We start from the raw sequence: 20,642 nt of genomic DNA, 5'->3' as shown, positions 1-20,642 counted from the left end.
GTGCTGTCTAGGCTCCGATAAAGAATGGTCACTTGTGCAAGAGCCTCCAGTACCATAGAAATTCTAAGAGCCAGTGGTTTCAGGACAGAAGGGAAGAAAATTATGGGGGTGAAAAGGGTATAAAGGGTGTTCTGCTTCGTATAAAGGAATCTGCGGCAGTTAAGTCCTGCGTATAGTAAAAGGATAAAAAGATTGCAGTGCTCTGAGAGCATAGAGTACAATATGGTGAGGTTATGATAATGAAAATTATAATATGCAAATTATTTCATTTGTGTAAAACTTTTCTGTAGACACAAGGCCCCGAATTTCCTAATTGGGGGGCGTCTCCCGTTGGGTGAGACTTCTACCTAACACTGTCTCCTAACTGAATTTCAGATTCTGAGACCATTTGCATATGAGTGGTGGGGGGAAGGAGGAAGTGTGGGTGGGGGGAGGGAGGAAGTGTGGGTGGGGGGAGGTCAGTGGGCTCCCTGGCACATACCAAGGTGTTGTGCTTGACGGGATGGAGACTTGCGGCAGGTCTCGGGCCTAGTACATCAGGAGGAAGAGGCAGCTGCGGAGCTACTTGCAAAAGTGGCTACGTGTTGTAAAGGAAAGTTTGAAGGATGCTGCTGCTGCTGGGGCCTGTGCACAACTGCACTCTTGAGAGCGACTACACAGGCTCCTTTTCCAATGAACCCTCTCCCCATCTACCAAACTTTGAATCCTGGACCCTGGAGCCTAGTTAAGTAGGTTGTGTTCCTAGTGTTCAATCAGAGCACAAATGATGAGAAATATGGTAGCGGCTATTTTTAGTTTGCATGTACGAGTGGGTGCATTTTAGGCCACCGAGTCTTTCCAATGGGAAGGGGAGGTGGGATGTGGTGAAGTGTATCCCCAGTAAGTTTGTGCCATTTCCTCCCCCCGGGAGAAATGCCAAGCAGTTTAGAGCCTGTTTCTGGAGCCCCGGTCAGTTCAACTGCTTCCCCAGCCCCACCTCTCCTGCACAGCAACACACCCACCAATATGAAAGAACAATGATCCTAACCAACATGATTTACCAGTAAACAGGATCCTCCCAAAACTCCTAGACCCGATTGGCCTTGGAACTCAAGAATAAACAAATTGTTGCAACCCCTAAGCTTGCATTGCTCCCACTACAGGCACCTGTGCCAAGAAGCTAGATGCACTCCTCCCATAAGCAGAGTTGTCAAAGTATATAATGGCTATAGGTTTAGTTTTGTAGAATTACTACTGGTTGGTTTCTTGTCCAATAACTAGATCAACACAGAATTGAATTTTAATCAGTGTCTGTTACAAACATCCTGAATGGGACTGGTTTGACAACTCTACATTTTTCTATATATTTTTAATGGTACTTTGACTTATTGAGCAACTAACCAACTATTCTGCATCTTAGGAGAACATAAGTATGACTTTTACATTTGAATTAGTTGTGCTCTTGAAACTGTTGGTTACTCTTCAGTTTTACATGATTTAAAAAATATAATCGGAAGCTTTCTTTATTTCAAGTTACCAAGAATTTAGCAAGAAAAAGTAGCATTCTTGGAATATTGATTCTTCAGTGATATTGTGACCTTTCCATGTCGTGTCTGTGTAATATTGTGGTGTAACTGCTTAGATTTTGCTTTATCTTAGTTGGGTTAGATTACTTGCCATGACAACAAAGTGTATGTTTGCCTTTGTTGCTAAGGATCTGTTAAAACAACTGGGTCTGATTTGTATGGCTCAGTTCAATTAGAGGGCGCTTGAGGAAAATGGATATGAGTATCTGTGTACCTTGTCTAATTTGGTAAATATGTAAAAACCTTTGATTTAGTACAAAATGTCAGCCTTTATTTTCTTTCTTTTCTAGTGATGGACAAGAAATTGATGTATACCTAGTTATGTATCAATAAACCTGCAGTAATATCATAGCAAGCATTTAACTTGTTACAAAAGTCACAGTACGTTACTTTCAGTAGTTCATTTGCCATACAAATCTGAAATGGACGAATAAAATGCCACTTCAACGGAAAACAATGCTCCAAGTCCTGATTAGATTGTACCTGTAGATTATACCTTTTTCTTGTGTTTGTGTTTTTTAGCCCCATATCTCATTTGAGTGCAAATAGACATAAAGAAAAAACAAATTCCAGATTGTTTTTCTGTTTTCTCTTGGGCATACAGGATCTTTAAGTCTGATTGTACTACAATTACACCCAGGCTTCCTGTATTCAGGAACTGGTCTACTGTCATGTTTAGAAAAAAAAATTGGTTTCAGGGCATGGAAGAAGCAGAAATGTCTCCTCTCCCAGTAGCGTTTCCCTATTAGCTGCCAGAGCAAGATAACCGTATGGAGGGAGATTAGATAGCAGAGGAATAGATAAGTAGATCTGATTAGAGACGAGCAGAGTTCCTGTTTTGAGGGGGGAGGGCTATAGATGGTTTCAAGTGAATATTACATGTCCTTCTGGAGAGAGAAGGGATTTAGGGATATGGTGAGAAGGCAGGTAGGTGCAGTTGAGAAGAAACAAAAAAGAAAAAGATTTTTGGATCTGAAGACCTTTTCCTGCGCTAACAATTATGAAACAGTTTGATTCTTTGGTTAATGGCTGTGGTTGCTAGCTATACTGTAGGGATCTATTGGGGTGGGGGGTGTGTGTGTGCACGCGCGCTCTCTGATCCAGTGGGAGTACGTACGTACGTACTCTGTGATCCAGTGGGAGTGGAGTATATATTGGTGACTAAAAGTGTTTTTGCAATGCATAATGTTGAGCCTGGTTTCTTTTCTGAAGTTGGCAACAGATCTAGGAATGCTCCATTTAATCATTAAGAGTGTCAGTTAAAATTCATTTCATTGGTGCACATTGAAATCTTTGATCATAATTAAAATTATACATGATGGCACTGAAAATAAAATATTCAATCTGGCACTTCACACAGAATTTGCACTGTGTACAGACTAATTTCTTGATACAAGGATTTGTATGGTGCACATGTTAAAAGGAGAAAAGTTACACTTTAAAGCATAAAGAACATTTTTTTTCTATCCAGCCCCACATGGCATTCTACAAAACGCAGTAAAGCTGAACAGCTTCAAAACAACACATGTTCTCTATGTTCAGTTAATTAGACTCTGTTTGGATTGCTTTCAGGCATGGGCTACTTTTGTTTCTCACCAAGTGAAAATTGTTATAAACTTCAGATAGGTTTTTAGCTAAAATACAATTCTCAAATGTAATTCGCAAAAAATAAAGTCTCAAATTACTTAACGGTTTCATTTGTTATTACAGTAGGCACAATTTTATGCCTCCAACAATGTCTGTGTCACTTCCACCCACCATCTTAGCCATTTTGTGGCTTTCTTGAATGAGACTCCTAGTTCAGTGTTCAGTTACATAAACTTCAGGGCTGTTCACTTTTGTCTGCTAAGAGTTATATTGAGTCTTCTCAATCTTATTTCATCTAGAAGCTTAACCAAGGACTGGGAAGGTTTTCATCTCACTTTCTGGTTTGGATTCAAACCTGGGCATTCCAGCCCACTACACTACCCATCCCCTCAGAATCCCTTTCTGGTTACTTTACCATGTTCAGTTTGTTCCTAAAATATGATTTCACTAATCTTCTCCCGTTTGCCTGCCTGCAGACACCCTCTCTCCATTATGACAAACTCATCTGCAAGTGCCCTTCTGGCTATTTTGAACCTGACCATAAAACACACACACGTGAATGCATTAGAATATTCCATTTCTTGAATTCGTCAATAATTGATATGTCAAAGTTTATTTTCCTCACTATGGAACCACTTCAGTGCAACCTCTTGCTATTTTTAACATTTGTGGAGAAATAATGGGGAGAATTTTAAGTGTCCCCCCGGCTCGGTGGAAACCAGATGGAGAGCAGTTAAAATGGAGCCGGGGACTTACCCACCCTGTTCCCCCACCCTAGACATCATTGGAGCCTGACTTCTATTTTTACCTGAGGCCTGAGCAGAGAAGCAATGGTGGCTTCCCTGCCAGGCCAAACCTGCTGGGAACAGGAGCCAGGGCCAGAAGAGGTCCAGTAAGGTAAGGTTTTAAAAAAAAACATTTTGTAAGGTTTCTTGTGGGTCATGAGGAGCTGGAGTGCTCCTCTGGGCCCCTCATCAAAACCTTGGGCCTCCCCTGCCCTGGGCTTCCCGCCTCCCCCAACCACGATTCCCCTCCTCGATCCCTCGCAGCCACTTACCTTGTGCTGGGGACCGTTCCCCTGGGTCCCTGGCAATGACCTCTGAGCCATGCAATGTTAATGGCCAGGCAGCCACTACCTGCTAACTTCTTAGCCCCAGTGTCTTGAAAGTAAATACAACTGTGAAAAATTTAAGAACAGTTATTTGTCTGAGGCAGTTAAGAGTATTCAAAATTATGCTGAAATAACTTCTGCCAACCCAATTCAAATTATAAACTTGATTCAGCAATATTTCAAAATGGATACTACAGTGCATATAATATTAAAGTGTAGTTTCATATGGCATTTGTGAGCTGTTGAGCCTTTAAAGTTGTGAATCAGAATATGGAGATGTGAAGTACAGATTTCCAAATCAAAAGTTTGGATTCTTCTAAAGGAGTGAAGCTTACAATGTAACCCAAAAGTCAGAGAACAAGAAGAAAATGGCAGTAGGTTTCATTACAAGATGTATGTTCTTGTTATAATTACAATTATTTAATGTTACTTTAATATTCTACTTTATCAGGAAGCTGTTGTCAATATTGATAGAAATACATGTTTACTAATAAATGAACAGATCCTGACAGTAATATTCTGTGACCACAAAATAATTGTTCTGTGGTTTGGCTGCTAGTGGTTATTGACCGGTATCTGAAAATAAATGGTTGGGTGATGCATTTAGTTTCCGCTGAGGTGGAAGGGAGCCATTCTTTGGAATGGATGTGTAGGAGTTGCTTTATGTGAAATGGAGCTGTGCATTAATGTTACATTTGGAGGTCAGTGCACCTGATTGTCCAAATTCCCTCCTGTTGACTGCGGCTCTGTACCAGGAGTGCTAACTTATCCCTAGATCAGTTTCTATATTTGATACGTTTTTACATGTTTTTATTTACTTAGGAACTTTTCACAGATTTTTTAGTACCTCCAGATACTTGCACTCCAAGATAAACTCCCACTGGCAAAGTAAATATGTTTAAAGCTTTTTGCCTTAGATGAGCTATCTAGCATTTTAATTCATTACCAATTTTACTTTCATTATTTTAAATTAAGTTTTGTAAAGTCATTTTCTGTGGAAGTCTGTGTGTAACATTGCTGTTTATAAGTCTGAGATCACGGCCAAACTGCACGAGTTTTGGATAATAGCCAAGGACTGGTGGAGAGTGGTGACTTTTTCCTATTTGGACAGAACTCCATTATCATGCCTCTGGTCAAAGATTGAATATATGATGCACCTCTGAATAGGGCAGAATTGCAGAACTCCAGATTTCCTGAAAAGGGAGACAAACAACTTCGAAAGAAAAGCCCAATCAAAACGAAAATAAAGCTTCAAGGATTCTTACTAGTACTGTGAGTAAATGCACTGCATAGTAGCATAGTATGTTGCTAGGAATAGGAAGGTTTCAGGTTTGTTCCCTGTTCTGTTGCTTAGCTTAACTTTCATGCCAACCTAGAAAACTAGCAAAAGCTGACCAATGGCTTCAGGAAAGCAGACACAGCCACAAAAGGCTGACCACTCAAGTAGTCTTAACATGTGAAAACAAGTAACTACACAGGCTTTGTAACTTAAACAGAAAGTACGCCACATTCCTTCACTTGTAGGGGGGGGGAAAAAACATAAATATGTGAAAGCCTGAAGGGGAAATCCAAATATTGAAGGCACAAAATCGGTGGTGCATTTCTAGGGGGAATCTGGGCACATGCTCCCTTGGAAAGTTTAGAATTTTTATGTTTAAAAATGATATGTTCTAGTTAATTTGAAGCACTTTTATACTTAACAATGAATACACTTTTAATTTTTTTAAAAGAGGAAAAGCCAAGTAACACTTGAATTTTCAACAGACCAATGAGATCAGCACTGATCCAATCCCTCCCCCACCCCAGTCACTGACATCTCCATCCCCTTCAGACTCACCTTATGGAGAAACTTGACTCCATTCAATTCACTATCTTGTCACAGAGACACCCTCTCCTCCTTCAACCATCCCTGTTAACACTGGCACTCCTCTTCCTGCCTTTAACCCTGTTAAGCTGTTATTCTTCCACTCTCTCCCATTAGACACTTCTGTCCCTGTCCCTACAATTCATGCTGATATTCTGTATCTTCCCCCTTCCCCCCCCCCCCGCCCCCCACCGCCATATTTCAGCTGGCACTCTTCTTCTCCACTCCCTCTCAGCTACTGCTAACATTCTTCTGTCCCCTCCACCCCAAAGAGCTTCTCCCTTTTTCCACCCCTCCTCCCCAACACTGCCCACAGCTTCTTCCTCCTTCCCTCCTCCTTTCATTACTATCAATCTTCCTCTATTACCATAGATTTGTTTCCCCTTCATTGACATCCATTTCATCCCATCCCTCTTGCCGCCTTTTCCCTTTCCTTGCCTCTTCATTGCCATCCATACATCCCCTCTTTTACTGCCATCCATTTCCCCCCTGTCTGTTTTTATACCCGAGTCCAGTGCCTAATCCAGTTCCTGATGCACCAGAACAGATTCCTCTCTCCCCTCTAAGCTGCTGCCAGAGCTAATGGCTGGGATTGCAGCCACTATCTATTCCAGGAAGAAACTCCTGCTTCCCATTTTAGTGGAAGGCAGCAAACTTTAGTCCTAACTATGGGGAAGGTCAGACCCCAATAACTCTAGATCAGTATTCCTGCTGCCAAACATATGCTAATGATAACCACCACGAATGAGAAGGTAGAACACCACAAAACCGTTGAACTCCTTACCTTGGTCAGTCTTTGAACAAGGATCAACAAGTTTGGTAGTGTACTGAATTTTGTAATATTTAATTCTGAAGGAAAAATCTCCCCAGGCACACATTTAACATGAAGGTTAAATATCTATAATCTGCTTATCAGTATCTGGACACTACAGACCACTTAGAGATCACATTAATAGAAATCTGTTTGAAATCCATATCCTGAAGCTTCATTTCTTTACTGTGTATAATTTCATCTCGTCTATGCTGATGTGTTTGACCAAGTGCAGTGCATCCAGAATTGGTGGTCTCTGTTCACTCCATGTTTTAAATTATGATGATGATTGATAATACACTGGAGATAATTACAACCTTATGGTTGTTATTTTTTGGAGAATTGTTTGAATTTAGTTAGGTGGATTATAATGATTTATGGAAAATGAAAGTTAATTCAGTTTGAGATGCCCAGATTCAGCTGACTGAAAATGCAATTTTAGCTGTTTGTTAAACCTAATGGTCCAGGCTTTGCTGGAACGGGGCATCTCGCGGTATGCCTCGTTTGTTAGATATTTTTCCTCAACCTTCAGCTTGAAAAATGTTTGCGCTGCAAGTGCGAGCTGATAATGGCACAGCGAGGTTAACTGAGCATCTGGGACCTTGGTGAATGACGGGACCAACAGTGCACCTCGTTAACAAATGAGATTTAAGAATAGAGAAACAGGAACGACTGAGAAGGAATTAGGGTGAATCGGAGTCAAATTAGATGCAGAGAGAAATAAAGAGGGAAAAAAAGATTGGATTGAGAGAGAGGAAAAAGAGACAGACATGAAAAGCAAGAAAAAAAATTCAAAAAATTTTAATTTTAAAAATCTCCAAGAACAATTTACTACCTGCAGGAGTGAGACTCTGCAGTTTTAGTTATTAATTTTCTGGGCCAGAGAGGTTGAGTGCAGGAACATAAATCTCATTAAAAAGGGTCTTTACATCATTAAGTACCAGCCCTAACTTTCTGCAGCGAGTTTAATTCATTTTAACAGCGCAGATGCAGCATTTTCTTGGCGCTCTCGGGAGGTTGACGTTTTCACGAGGCTAATGGCAGAGTGGCATAAATTGTCCAGCAATTTGTGACTATTTGCAAATAAAGGGGTATCTCTTCCTCGCCACAAATTGGTGGTTTATTTACGCACTAATAACTGCGTGCATGTTAAACGCTCCATTGTTTTCCCAACAAATTCTGGGCCCGTGTTATTTTTAATGGGGAGCCTGAACACTGGCATTCCACGGTTTAAAGGAACAATCATCGGAATTACCAATTAAAAGATCAGGCAGATGCCATTCAGTAAAGACCCAAGAAAATGGAAAATAAACCATTTAAATGTCAAGATAGGGGATTTCAAATGTAGTCTTGCAAAAGTGTAGTGTTGTACTGAGGACGTCTAATGGCTTACCATCTTCATGAAAAGTGTGTTCTAACAAAAACATTTTTTAAGGGGAAGAGGAAAGCCATAGAAACTCTGCATTATGCTGACCATTATTGTATAATGTGCAGGTCTTCACAATAATTGACAGGACTACTTGCCTATAAACACCAGTAAGTGCTTGGTGTTGATTGACTGATTATGCTCCTTTGAAGCACCTTTAGTTGTTTCCTAGGTTGAAGGCAAGTTACTGGTGGTGGTCATTGTTTGTTGTTGTACAGAGAGGATGGCAAGGATGGGAAAAGGCTGCCAAATTATATACAAGCCTGAAATGGCAGCTCTTCTTAACATTATCTCTTTCTGTGTTGAGACTTGTGTCTGGGGTTAACATAACAATGTTTGTCTCTACAAGCACAAAGTCTATACGATACATTGCATTTAAATAGGGTGTATCTGAGACAAAATTGTGAAACTAGCACTTAATATGTTCTCTCTAATTTTCTTAAAAGCTGAAAAAGTTTCAATATTTATTACAGCTATAGTGTCAAAATGCTTGCGTGCTCAGATGTGAAAAAGCAGTTGATTGGTTAATAGTCTATAGAGTATGCTAACTTTCATGCACAAATCAAGTTTTAATTGATGGTGAAGAAAGAATAAAATATACACTTTCAGCTTTGACTATTTCATCCAGAAACAGTAAATTAATTCAGTGAGGTTTCATTTCCATGACAAAATCTTGGGTGAAAAGTTAACTGCTGCAGTTGAACCAAGTGTCCAAACAGTGCTTATCCTTTTTTTTCAAAACAAATATTTATTAGAAAACCATAACTTGGCAGTAAAATCTTTCTATTCATTTTGTTTGCTTTTTTTAATACGATGAAAATGGGCTTGCAATTGGTATGATGCTGCTTATGTACTGCATGGCCTCACAAATGCATTTTAATCACAAAATAGATTACAAGTGAGGGAGGCAATTTGGCCCATCTTAACTCATCCATCCAGGATACATTCCTCCCCACCCAGCATCTAACTGACTCTTGAAAGAGCCCAACGTTTTAGCTATTAATGGCTTACCCGGAAGATTGTTCCATGTGTATATCACTCTTTATATGAAGAAGTTCTTCACATCTGTCCTAAACTTTTCTTTCACAAGTCTTAACCTATGCTTCCTTGCTCTAGTATCCTGACATTGTGAACTGGTGCTCTGGCTAAATCCTATCTTTACCATTTAATACCTTGCTTATTTCTTGTAAGGTGTCCAGTTTCTTTAGTCATTCATCATAGCTCAATCCTTTGATGCCAGTGTCAGCTTTGTGGCTCTTCTCAGTGCCACTTGCGTGGCTTAAATGTTTCCCTTGTGTCTCAATAACAAAAACAGAATTCAAGGTGCAATCTGACCAAGGCACCCTAGTTTTAGTATGTCTTCTGATTTATATTCAGCTAACCAAATAGGAATATGTCAGCTGAAACCTTAGAGAGTATATGTATGAAATGACAAATATATAGCATGTGGGTTGTGTATATGTAACTGTTGGGATGCAGGATTTTTTGATCAATTTCCACAAAAAAGATTTGGAAATTAGAGTTTCTTCTTTATGCTGGGTTTTTAATGCTGGTGTATTCACACTAGTTTTATTTTAAAAAAAACACAGTAACAAAAGTGCTAATGAGTTAAGCTTTGATGTTTCCCCTTAGACTGTAAATAATAAGCATTTTGTTAGCCTGCCTTGTCAGTTGATAAATACTTCATACCTAATGTGTTGGGAAGTCTTCGGTTCTTTTTGGATATGAAAGCAGATACAAAAAATAGAACCAGAAACACAGTCAGTCAGTTGGGTTCAGCAAAGGCTGCAAAGTCAAGTCATGGTTTTAAAGTAAAAAACTCCAAGGGCTAGCTTTGGTCAGAAGGAGAATGCAGGAGAGTAGTTAGGAGTTATTTTGTTTAAGTCATGAAAGACAACCCACTGATGTGGGCAAGTGTGGTGTATTCATTATTTTGTATTATAATACCAAGAGACGTTGTACTGATCGAACAAAATATGATCATAACTATTGGTATGTACATTCACTTGTTATGAAATAAAACAGCGTAACAATTCATTTCTGGCCTTTTGTTATCAAATGTTTTCTCAGTCCACCTTCAAAAAGATTGAAGCAATATGTGCAAAGGACTTGAAAATCTTGTTCAGATCACAATGGGATATAATTGTATGCTATTATGGTTATTGTTGGACAGTATGGATACACTCTTAAACGTAAGATGCTCAGACTGTTTGAGAGTGACCAGCACCACTGAACTTGGGAGAATATCAGAGGCATGTCCCTAAATTTGTAACTATAACTAAGCATTTTATTTGCTTTGGTTATTACTGGCTGATAGTGATTTGACGTGTTAAGTGCTAAATTTGCTATCAAAATAAAACCAGCTAAGCATTCCATGATTTAAATGTATGTGGGTGATTTAATACATATTATACTCCGCCCAAAATTTTAGCTGAAAGACCCGAGGCCTAGAATTAATTGTGCAATATTATCCTATCAACTAGTCAGTCACTTGTTTGCACCTTTGGCCAAGTTTTACTTTTGCTTTTGTTGGCTACAATACTGCTGGTGCCAAGATTTACCATAGTTCTACACAACTGGATAGAGTCCTTTCTTCACTCTACACTATTGGGTGATTGGATATTGGAAACTAGGGGAAAGACTGTTGCAGATGGGTCTGGAATTTTTTTTTACAGCTGGTGAAGATATTAGGCCATAATTTGCTGTCAAAATAACAGTGAGGATAATGGCTCTCGCCGTTATTTATGTGCAAATGCTACAGGAACTTCAGGAGAAGGCAGATGCATGGTTAAACATGGAAATCTAAAAGCTGCTGTCCAAGATGCGCTGCTCTGCCGTTAGCTTTGTGAAAATGGCATCTCGCTGTCTGCCTCACCATTGAAATGCATTGAATGGCGTGGAGTTGATGTATTTGCGCAGTCGATACGAACTAAACTTGCCACAGAAAGTTAAGTCTTGTCCAGTTCAGCCCAAGTACCTTATTAGCAACGTGAAAAGTGTTCATTACTGCCAGTCACCCTCTCTGGCACTGAAAATTAACAATTACAAGTGAGGAGTCTCATTCCTTCAGGTTTTAATTGTTATTGGAGATTTTCAAAATGTCAAATTTTAATTTTTTTTTACTTTTCCTTTCTGTCTCTTTTTCTCTCCATCTCTTAATCCAACCTTTCTTTCCCTCTCTTTCTGTACCTGATGTGACATTGAATTCACCCACTTTAACTTACACTTCCTTCTCAGTCCTTGCACTGTTAATTTCACAATCCTTCAATCTGATTGGTTAAGGAGATACACAGTTGCTTGTCCTGATCGCTCAGGTCCCAGATGCCCTGTTTCCCTCGCTGTGACGCTATCACCTCGCACTTTCACCAACTTGCCACGCAAAAAAATTTTAAAACCTTAAACGTGCAAGAGCAAGTCTGACTAATGGCAGACACCATTAGATGCCCTGCCACAGCAAATTATGGCCTAATGCAGTTTTTACCTGGTTATCAGATGTATGAAAACACTTGGTAACCACAAAGAATGTTACACACTTAAGGGATTGGATTTATGATACTTGGAGACCATGGTTATGCAGACAGATTTAAACTACAATGCCCTGACCTTATTCTGTGCTGCAAGGCTTTCATCAGCACAAACCTATCCTAAAACTGAATAACAATACGTAATGAACTTCAAGTTCATGAGCTACATGGTTAAAATTGATAGCTTGGAATGATTGCATTTGGGGTTCAAGTGACCTTTCAAAATAGATTAAGCTTCAGTCTTGTAGGTTGTAATATTACTTCACCCCCTTGATCTTTTGATCATCCTCATCTGTCCATCAGTGCTTATTTTATTGTCATTTCTATCCATTATTGTTGCAGTGTATGATTTAGTATATCAGGCAGAAAATACTGAAATTCACCTGTAGCACTGATGCATGAGAACCCACAAAAATAACAATAGTGTCTAAAATTTTGTCATTTTTCAAAATTAAAACTGTATATATTGTACAAATTTAGCAGTTAGTGATTTAAAGGCCAATGACTTCATCAGGATCCAGACAGTTGTAAATGTTTGATATTCTTGAATCCTGTTTTGGAGCGAATTCTCAAGTAACCATTCTTCCATGTTAAGTTGGACTATATGCTGTCAAGTGAGCTTGTGTTCATTCAAAAATTCATCAAGCATGTAAAGTGATTTGATGGAGTTGAGAATCAGCCATGATCATATTCATTGTTGGAGCAGGCTTGAAGGCCCGAATGGCCTACTCCTGCTCCTATTTTCTATGTTTCTATGTTAAATTAGTCTTGGTTAGACATTTATAGTGTGTGTGCCTTAATTCTGTCTTGGTTTTCAGCCTGTATTTTAATGTTGACCTTTCATTGACCTTTCATGCTGAAACTGTGTTTGGTTTTCTGACCGAGTAATCAGTAATTCGTTAGCAACCCTTTGTCATGGAACTAGACGAGACAAGGTTATTTCAAAGAAAACAAAATACTGTGTTGGGAGCTGTCAAATCCATTTGCAGTCTTGAGTTCTAAAATTCGATACTTGGTTAGTTTTGATATCAAAGTCTGCAGGAAAATGTAATACATTTGATTCCTGCTAAGGAAGTGGTGTGTACGAGCAAAGCTGTCAGCATTAGACAAATCCGAGGGGTGAAATTTTCAGTTGTGAGCTTGTATACCTGAGCCACTCATTCGTGTCAAAAAACATAAACGTGACTAAAAGTGTAAACTACAGCTGTCGCCTGGGCTGCAGGGGACAATTGACTGTCAGTTTGTTCTTTCCTCTTTTTTCCCCCTCTGTTTTCCTCCTTCCCCTGTTTTTTCTTACAGTACACCAGGCTGTGGAACTTGGATTTTTTTTTGTTGTTTTCTCTTGTTTTGGAGATTTAAAGATTGAAAGAGGAGTTATCTGGTAGTGGATTTAAAAGGCCTTCATGAATACTCTAAGCACCACAGGGTTAGCCCCGCTTCCATAGTGTACATTTGCTTTCTCACAAGAGAAACCATCTTCAGCCAGAAGTGCCGAGTGGATGACCCATCTCAGCCTCCTCCCGATATCCCCACCATCACGGAAGCCAGTCTTCGGCCAATTCGATTCACTCCACGTGATATCAAGAAACGGCTGAGTGCACTGGATACAGCAAAGGCTATGGGCCCCGACAACATCCCAGCTGTAGTGCTGAAGACTTGTGCTCCAGAACTAGCTGCGCCTCTAGCCAAGCTGTTCCAGTACAGCTACAACACTGGCATCTACCCGACAATGTGGAAAATTGCCCAGGTATGTCCTGTCCACAAAAAGCAGGACAAATCCAATCCGGCCAATTACCGCCCCATCAGTCTACTCTCAATCATCAGCAAAGTGATGGAAGGTGTCGTTGACAGTGCTATCAAGTGGCACTTACTCACCAATAACCTGCTCACCGATGCTCAGTTTGGGTTCCGCCAGGACCACTCGGCTCCAGACCTCATTACAGCCTTAGTCCAAACATGAACAAAAGAGCTGAATTCCAGAGGTGAGGTGAGAGTGACTGCCCTTGACATCAAGGCAGCATTTGACCGAGTGTGGCACCAAGGAGCCCTAGTAAAATTGAAGTCAATGGGAATCAGGGGGAAAACTCTCCAGTGGCTGGAGTCATACCTAGCACAAAGGAAGATGGTAGTGGTTGTTGGAGGCCAATCATCTCAGCCCCAGGGCATTGCTGCAGGAGTTCCTCAGGGCAGTGTCCTAGGCCCAACCATCTTCAGCTGCTTCATCAATGACCTTCCCTCCATCATAAGGTCAGAAATGGGGATGTTCGCTGATGACCGCACAGTGTTCAGTTCCATTCGCAACCCCTCAGATAATGAAGCAGTCCGAGCCCGCATGCAGCAAGACCTGGACAACATCCAGGCTTGGGCTCATAAGTGGCAAGTAACATTCGCGCCAGATAAGTGCCAGGCAATGACCATCTCCAACAAGAGAGAGTCTAACCACCGCCCCTTGTCATTCAACGGCATTACCATCGCCGAATCCCCCACCATCAACATCCTGGGGGTCACCATTGACTAGAAACTTAACTGGACCAGCCATATAAATACTGTGGCTACGAGAGCAGGTCAGAGGCTGGGTATTCTGCGGCGAGTGACTCACCTCCTGACTCCCCAAAGCCTTTCCACCATCTACAAGGCACAAGTCAGGAGTGTGATGGAATACTCTCCACTTGCCTGGATGAGTGCAGCTCGAACAACACTCAAGAAGCTCGACACCATCCAAGATAAAGCAGCCCGCTTGATTGGCACCCCATCCACCACCCTAAACATTCACTCCCTTCACCACCGGCGCACTGTGGCTGCAGTGTGCACCATCCACAGGATGCACTGCAGCAACTCGCCAAGGCTTCTTCGACAGCACCTCCCAAACCCGCGACCTCTACCACCTGGAAGGACAAGAGCAGCAGGCGCATGGGAACAACACCACCTGCACGTTCCCCTCCAAGTCACACACCATCCCGACTTGGAAATATATCGCCGTTCCTTCATTGTCGCTGGGTCAAAATCCTGGAACTCCCTTCCTAACAGCACTGTGGGAGAACCGTCACCACACGGACTGCAGCGGTTCAAGAAGGCGGCTCACCACCACCTTCTCGAGGGCAATTAGGGATGGGCAATAAATGCTGGCCTCGCCAGCGACGCCCACATCCCGTGAACGAATAAAAAAAAATGCCGGGAATTACCAATATAGTGCTTACATGCAGGATGTCACAAGTGTGAGATCCTAGGGTAAATGTTTGTGATCTCCTGGATGGGGTGCCTGCTTAATACAGGGAAGTTGGAATGCCTACTTGAAGCATAGCTTCAAACAAGTTGGAAATGCAATATTTGATTATTAGTAGTAGTAACCAGAACTGCCATTCTGGACCTGGTGCACAATGACTGTCCCTTCCTCACTTCACAGCATTTCATGAGGCTCAGTGCCAAATATGATGGGTTGATTAATATGCTCAGCCCTAAACATAACTCCAGGTTGATTTCTCATTACTAAGCCAAATGATTTGTTCGCACTCAAATCGTTCAGCAACATACATTTAAACTGCCTCCAGGACATTGCGTACAAAATCGTACTAATTGGGCAACAGATTCCCCTGCACCTAAAGTGTAGAAACTCATGGAACTTGTTTCAGGACATCATTCCGTGCCAAATTGCTTTCCCACGACCGTACCGCTGCCAGTTTGACTCTGACATATTAATTGGTACACTGTCTACATGATAGCAAAAATTGCTGGTCAAAGACCAATTGGCAATAATTTGTTAAATTCAAATGGAAAGAAATCTTCATTGAACCTGTAGCCACATTAGCACTTTGTCCTTCTGACTGCTGCCCATATGTTTTTGTCACTGATGGTACCTGATTGCTCCTTCTCTAAAGCTGCTCTGACCAGATGCTCCCTTTTGTACCTTTTTATAAAGCCACACAGAGATTCTAAAATGACTTTTAAAACATAAATTACTTTTTTTTAATGTAGCTGTCTTAAATAATCTCTCCAGACTCTGCAGTATTAGTGCAGTTTCCTTCCAGCCTAATCCAGACAGTGATATTTTCTTTTTTTTTAAAAAAGATGACAACTCTGAAACAGCCTCAAATGTGGGCCTACGAAGTGTGAAAAACTTGGGCTTCTCATAATTTAATCTGTAAGTATATCTAATTATTACAGTTTGGGCTTTTTCCATATCTATGCTAGACTACAGTTTCAATAAGCCTATGGAGTCTGTTATGACTTTATGGGTTAGTTTAGCACAAGTCTAGCAATTAACTTGAATCACAGTAAATTGCTTACTGGAGCAGATGTGGAATGTCTAGCAAGGTTTTCTGACCATTCAGAAGGTGGAAAAGTACCAACTGCTGAACCACTGTGTACAGATTAAAACTACCTGTGGGCAGATTTATTTACATACAAAAATAATATACGAGATTAGCAATATTCAAATAATATAATCAAATTGGGCTTAAAATAAAGACAGCATCCGTAATCCTTGCAGCTCCTCTAAGCAAGGTCCTTGAAATAATCTCTGATGGTAAGTACATAAGATTACTCCTTACTGAGCTCCTATGGCCCTCTACATGTAACGAGGCGAGGCAAATGGAAGACTGAAAACCACGAGAAAAGTCCTGAACTGTAAAGATGATGTTTCCTTTCGAAGTTCTAACAATTTGTTTTCAGCAGTCATGCAATCAACTTTTAAATCATTTTAACACTTTGCAGTTCACCATCATTGAAAATTACAGGATAAATTATGTAAATTTGTGCTCTGGCTGGAAGCTCCACCCACTCAGGAGCACATACTGGGAATTTGGATATGGAGGTCAGGGGTGAGCCCGTTGAATTTTATTTTGTTAAAAGTACAAATTGTAACATACTAAAATGTTTTTAAAAATTTCTTTTTCAACTGTTGTGAACTTCACATACCTCATATTATAGGAAAATCATTCAAAGCTGACTGCAAAACGTGTCTGTGCTGATTTTTTTTTCCTATCCTTTGCTTTGCACCTCCGGGATGCATTTTCTGTTTTAAACAGACTAATTAGATGCAGGTTGCTTTAGATGTCTAACACAAAACATTAGCAATGCTCAGAAGAACTAATTGCTAAATGCAGTTTCATTAGCATCAACAGTTTCCCCCATAGGAGAAGGGAATTTGCCTTTCTTCCAGAGATTACAAAAATCACAGTAGATTTAAGTAGAGAAATTATTGATCAATCAAAATGAAGTTGTTTTAAAATAATTTATCTATAACTGGAACATAAACTGCTATTAAGAATAATATTGTAAACTCAGATTTAGGCAGTGCTTTTTGTCTACATTTTCCCCAAAACTGGGTGCAGATGGAGCCTGATGGATTGGAAATTGTCTGGGAATCAGTTCTGCCTGCTCTCTGCTCAATCTTGCAGGTCTCCATTTTTGCTTTGGGATGAGTACTTGAGTTAATTATATGTCAATGGGTTGGAAATTGTCTCTCTTAGATGGCGCCACAATTATGTGTGGTTTTGGTCAGGATTTCCCCTAGTTTGTGCTGATGCTCAAAAAAAAGCCAGTTCTCCCTATGGCTAACTGCCACACCAACCTGTTGTGCTAAATGTGGGGGATATATGACATGACCATGCATCCACATTAGCACTGATGAGCTGATAGCTGTGATTCATAGGGCATCCTCTAAGGATTGCGGGAAATTTTAATTTCACTTGCATACACCGTCAAATGGAGACCAGGTGCAAAATGCTGACTATTCAGATAAAATACATTGGTTAGGATGTAGGTTTCATATTTGTAACTAGAAAATTGTATTGTAATATCTTATTGTCTTGCTCATTCATGATATCATGATTGGATCAACATTTCAAATGGTTTGTTCATTGGGCGGTGGTGAGTTAAGTCTAAATGTATAATGTTTCTGTTTAGATGCTGAGTGCAGCGGAACTGTTTGCAGTAACATTTTTTTATTATACCTTTATCGCTAGGGTCTCAAAATACTACCACCCAGGTAATAAAATATGTGCAATGTAGTCAGTTACTAGGTAATGAACAGCAAAAACTAACCTTGCTACACCTGAGTACTAAATCAAATGATTGGTTAAAAGGTTACTTGTATTTATTGTGCGGCTTTTTCAATGACCATTAGAAACAAGTAGTTGTATACAATAAATACAAATATCTAAAAAGAGGAAAAGACAGACTAATGTTTGTATGACCCATCAGAACTTGGTTCAAAAGGTTGTGTTTCAATGATATTGACATGCTGTGATCCCTCCTGAAACCACTTGGAAAATTAGTATTTTTAAAATTTAAAAATAGATAAATCAGCATACACTCAATCTAAATAATCCACCAACTGCGTCCAGCTGGGACAGGGACAGATTCGATAGTGAATCAGTTTTCTCTCATAGGTAGAATGCATTGTTGGTTGGGATTATTGTTGGTTGGGATTATTGTAGGTGTAAAAGGTTTCAGTTCACATAATGTATCTGGTAAATTCCCATTGAAAAAAAATCAACCTGTAAGGTTGTATTGAAGTCCATAGAACTACTTTTATTTTTGTATTTAAAATGTGTGCCTGCAAGATAAATTATTTTTGGCTTGAAAGATGATGACCATCATTTCTATAGTGTCTTCTTCATAGAAAATGCCCCATAGTGTTTACAGAGAGGGGAGAAAAAGGAACAGATGCTGAACAACTCATGATATCAGGAGGGGTGATAAATGGCTTGGTTGAAAAGATGGGTTTGAGAAGACCTTTGAAGGTGCAGTGAGGTTTAGGTGGAGAATTCTGAGGCTGTGGGATTAAGGCAGTTGATCTGTCACCAGTGGTTGGATGAAGGGAAATAGGGAATTATATACCATTGTTAATCAGAGAAGATGTTTTTATGGCCTGAGCAGTTTTGATGCTGTGAGAAGGCTGTAAGCTACACTGAAGGGATTTGAGTTTAGGGAGAGATGAGCAAGGGACTGTGAGGCAACAATACATTTGAGGACCTTGGAGAAAAGAAGGGATGTTGGAGATGGGGCATTAGTTAGAGAGTATAGTGAGTTGAGGGTAATTTCTCAATCTATCTTAATGTGTTCAAACTATACATATACACACTTTTACTTTTTCACTCTACAATAAAAGTTAGGTATTTTAGATATACCTGCAGCTTAATTAATAACCAGCCTAATCCCCACCCTCACTTTTAGTCTAAGTTTTTGCTGTCATAAGGCCTATATTCAGGGCTGTTCTTGAGCTGTCAGCTTTTATGAAGCTGTTCCTCAGCTTTTGCTAGTTTTCTGGGCTGGCTTGCATGATACATCACTCAGGAATGTCAGTGATTAGTGGGAGGCTCTTAGAAGGTGATCTGAACCTGATTGTTTCATTGAAACCTAGTCAGTAACCAAGGAAGATTAAAGATAATGAGTCGAAATGTCACGGAAGAATTTTGCGCAGCACTGAAAACAACCAGAGGCAAAACCTATGTCATCATGTGTAAAAATAAATACCGTCAACATATGTATCTATTAAAACAATTATTTGCTATTATAGTTTATAAAATGGGTATTCATATTAATTTGAAGGGCAGAGCTGGACCTTATAAAATTTAGCTGGCCTGAATCCAAATCACAATGATTAAATAATCCTTTACATTGCAATATGCATTGCTTCTGTGTGCTGAATTAGTTGATCATTGATGTTATATTGGGGATGGTGCTATAATTAGTCTTCGTCTGTCTAGATAGCAAGGAGGGGAGGGTAATCAGTCATGGTTCTCAGTCTTGACTGTTGTCCAGCAACCTTGTTGGAAATGAATGCATTAGGGTTGCCAAGCCACTAGGATTGTTCTGGAGTCTCCAGGAATTAAAGATTAATCTCCTGGACACTACTGTGAGCAACCTGGGAGAAAAATTATAGGGGCATTAAAAGAGATGTGTCTTTTTTTCTTTTTGAACACTTTCATTTATTAATTATAAAAATATTGGAGATGGGAAAACAAGCTGTTTGACTGGGGCAGTTGGAGGTGGGAGGACATGTGGTGACACCTTCAGGAATACATCCAACCAGAGTATGTATGTAGATGTTAGGTGAAGCCAGGGTCAGGCTCAGCTTTCATGGCCTCTTGGCACTGACTGTCCAGTTTTCATGCAAAATGATCATATGTCAAAGGCTTCGACTGCCCACTGAAACATATCTTTGGTACATTGTGCACCTGATTTAGGCAACAACGTGTTTAGTTATAGCTGGGAACTGCAGGCAGGGTCATTTCTTTCTTATTAGTCAAAGCACAATACAGAATTGGTGCTGAGCCTGTGGAAAAATTGTCAGTCCTGTTCTATTATTCTTCTAGCTGGAGGGTTATAATCATGGATGTATCAAATTAATGGGAAGGGAATTGGTGTAAAAATAGGTACATATAAATCCAAATTGTTTGCTGTAATTTCTGTGGGTGAGTATAAATCTAAAGCGTTAGAATTTCCATTCAATGTGCCTGCTTAGTGCTACTGTATGTAACTGCCAACAGAGTGAATTTGAGTGCTTATTTGTTAACAGTAGGGAAGTTTGATCGGGATCAGTCTTCTATTTATTTCAAATTTTTTCAAAAAATATTAATTAAAATATAGTATGTATATATTTTTATATATAAAAATAAAATTGATTTGGTAATTCTTTGCAGATTAAACTGTTAATTTTTGCTGTAATCAAAATTGCTTTGGAGGATGTCAAAAAAAATGTAATTAATTTGTAAAGTAAAAAGAACAAAGCTGGCAATACTTTAAATACCA

General features: G+C 39.9%; 1 protein-coding gene across 6 annotated transcripts in view; it reads left to right on the top strand.

The window, feature by feature from the left end:
- Positions 1-20,642, top strand: part of LOC137344912 (rab effector Noc2-like) — a 162,086-nt gene that overhangs the window by 26,052 nt on the left and 115,392 nt on the right. Inside the window, exon 1 of one of the 6 annotated variants that reach the window (XM_068008188.1) lies at positions 15,954-16,026. The exons of the other annotated variants lie outside the window; for them this stretch is intronic. The gene's annotated coding sequence lies outside the window, so the exon portion shown is untranslated. Of the gene's footprint in view, positions 1-15,953; positions 16,027-20,642 lie in introns of those variants that run through there. 6 annotated transcript variants of the gene reach the window in all.

Source organism: Heptranchias perlo, chromosome 28, assembly GCF_035084215.1.
Source record: "Heptranchias perlo isolate sHepPer1 chromosome 28, sHepPer1.hap1, whole genome shotgun sequence".
Taxonomy (NCBI): domain Eukaryota; kingdom Metazoa; phylum Chordata; class Chondrichthyes; order Hexanchiformes; family Hexanchidae; genus Heptranchias; species Heptranchias perlo.
This window is presented reverse-complemented; position numbering and strand designations above follow the sequence as displayed.